Source organism: Sarcophilus harrisii, chromosome 3, assembly GCF_902635505.1.
Source record: "Sarcophilus harrisii chromosome 3, mSarHar1.11, whole genome shotgun sequence".
NCBI lineage: Eukaryota > Metazoa > Chordata > Mammalia > Dasyuromorphia > Dasyuridae > Sarcophilus > Sarcophilus harrisii.
Genome location: NC_045428.1, coordinates 266788114 through 266790828, shown reverse-complemented (window position 1 = coordinate 266790828; position 2715 = coordinate 266788114). Strand labels below are relative to the sequence as shown.

The 2715-nt window shown below is 34.5% G+C and overlaps 1 pseudogene; it reads left to right on the top strand.

Moving 5' to 3' along the window:
- Window positions 1–2124: 2124 nt before the first annotated feature.
- Window positions 2125–2492, top strand: LOC100927678 (annotated as a pseudogene).
- The last annotated feature ends 223 nt before the right edge of the window (window positions 2493–2715 follow it).

Genomic DNA, 2715 nt, shown 5'->3' with positions numbered 1-2715 from the left:
TGCCAACGAACCATTTGTCTTTTTAAAATAATATCACATATGTTTAGTTCTCTATCTTAGTTTATTTTATAAATGACATTTTAATATCAATAAGGCTTGTGCTGATAAGATTATATATTTGTCTTTTTTAAGTGAAGCTAAATAAATGACTTTTTGATAGAATGTTTTAGTTATCATATATTTTAAATCTATTCTTTCTATTGACTCCTTCCCTATTTCCTACAACCAGGTTGATGTCACCTCTTTCCTCAGAAAATCCTCACATTATCATTCCATATCAACTAATTATATCCTCTATTTCACCTACTGTCTGGCACTAAATTATTTGAAAATATCATAATTATATTTCCTCCTTGTTTACTTCTCTTATTCTCTTCTGAAATCCTCAAAAATGTGGCTTCTAATATCACTACTCCTTCAAAATTTACTCACTGTCTTTTCCTTTCACTCTGTTCATAACCTTCTTCTGTTCAATGATCTCTTTTCTCTATGATTTCAGGACACTGCTTCCCTGCTCTTGGTTTATTTATCTGACCAATTTCTCCCAATTTTCTTGGCAAAATCCATATCCAAGTCATGCCATCTAACTATAGCTGTCTTACAAGTATGCCAAGTATTCTTACTGACATGACATTCAGTGATCTCATCAGCTTCAAAAGATTTAATTACCTTCTTTTTGTTGATGATTCTCAAGCTTAATGATTTTGCCCTAGATAGAAAGATAGATAAAAAGAAAGATAAACACATTGAACAGCAAGTCCAGGAGATACTTAAATTCCATATCTATAAAGCAGAACTATCATTTATTTTATTTATTTATTATTTTATTTTCCCTCAGTTACATATAAAAACAATTGTTAATATACAAAACTCACTTTCAGTTCCATATTTGCTCCCTCTGCACCTCATTGAGAAGATAAGAAATTCTGTATAAGTTATACATCTGAACTCAGACACCATCTGTTTTCTTTCAGTAGAGGTAGCCCTTCAGAGTTGTCTTGTATTTTTATTGCTGAGTTCATTGTATTGTTGAGATTAGCTATGCCATAAACTGTTGGGCATTATTTGTAACTTTCACTTCGCATCAGCTGATGAAAGTCTTTTCAGTTTATTTTTTTCTTAGAGCACTGCTCATCAATTCTCATAGCACAATAGGATTTCGTTGAAATTTCTTATTAAAATTCATCCAGCCCTTGCCCAATTGATGGATGAACTAGATAAGATATAAGATAATAAGGTTCTTTTTTTTTAAAACTGGCAAACATTCCTCTCTACTGCAGAGAGCACAGCTCCATTGGGTTAGCCACATTGTTTGAATATAAAATGTTCTCTTGCCAAAACGATTATTAGAGAACTTAAACAAGGTAAGCAATACAAGAACATTCTCAAGGTCTCTCTTTAGAACTTTAGAATTCATTATATGACATGTCAGATATTGGTGCAGGACCACCTAGCAAGGCATGCTTTCATTTGAGAAGGTACTGTGCACTATGAGAAAAGCAGAATTGAATTAGCTCAAAAGAAATGCAAGATGAACAAAGTCAGAAAAGTCGCCCCAAATGTTCATAGATACTATTTGTGTTTGACCTGTGTGAGAGCATTCCAACCTTATATTGTTCTGATCAACCAAGGTCAGACATACTGTAACCCAGATTCTCTTCAAAAATGAAGGGCAACAATTAGACAGGGAATTCCCTGAATTTTCAATTTTTTTGTCCCAAAAAGAGCGGCTACAACTTTTAGTACATAGTAGTCCTTTTTCTTTTTTTTTAAATCTCTTACAAGATACAAACCTAATAGTGATATTGCTAGGTTAAGGGTATGTATGATTTTACTCCCCTTTTGACATAATTCTAAATTTGTCTACACAGCCACTACTCCTGTTAAAGGCCTCATTTCTAAAATATATAAAAAACTGAGTCAAATTTGTAAGAATAAAAGCTATTCCCAATTCATAAATGATTAAAGGATATCTACAGACAATTTTTGGATTAAGAAATTAAAGCATTCATTTTCCATGGGATGTGGCATTTGTCCCTTGCTCTGGATATGTTCTTCTGGGACTGAGGAAAACAGAGATGGGCCTAAGTAGGAGATTCTAGCTAAGGAAACAGTCTCTTTGATATGGTGCCATCCCACAACAATGTAAATACTGGGAAACCCAGTAGTAAAGTGATGTGCTCCAAGCTTTCTAACACAGATGATGGCTACATTGATCTTCAGTTTAAGAAGAGCCCTCCCAAAATCCCTTACAAGCCAATAACACTTATCATAGTGCTATTTATGATTGGCAACTTTCTTGTTGTTATAGGTGCTCTGCTATTAGCCGGATATATCAGCAAAGGCGAGGGGGCCCAGACTGAGCCATTCTTGTTTTGATATTTGGGATTCTGACCTTCCTGCCAGAATTCTACCACTTGCACATTGCCTACCATGCTTCCAAAGGCTACAGGGGCTATTCTTATGATGACATTCTGGATTTTGATGACTAGAGTCTACTTTGTTCTGAAAAAATTGATTCCTGCTGGAAATGAGCTTAGCGTTGAAGAGCTGAACCCATGGAAATTTAATTATCTGTGGGTCAGAGAATTCTATAGTTCTATAGTTATTATAACCAGGTCACTGGTAGGCTCTCTAGGATCATCACAAAGATGCAACTGAGCTTACAATTAGAGAAATGTGACATATTTTTCTTTACCTCCTGCTCTGAGCTAA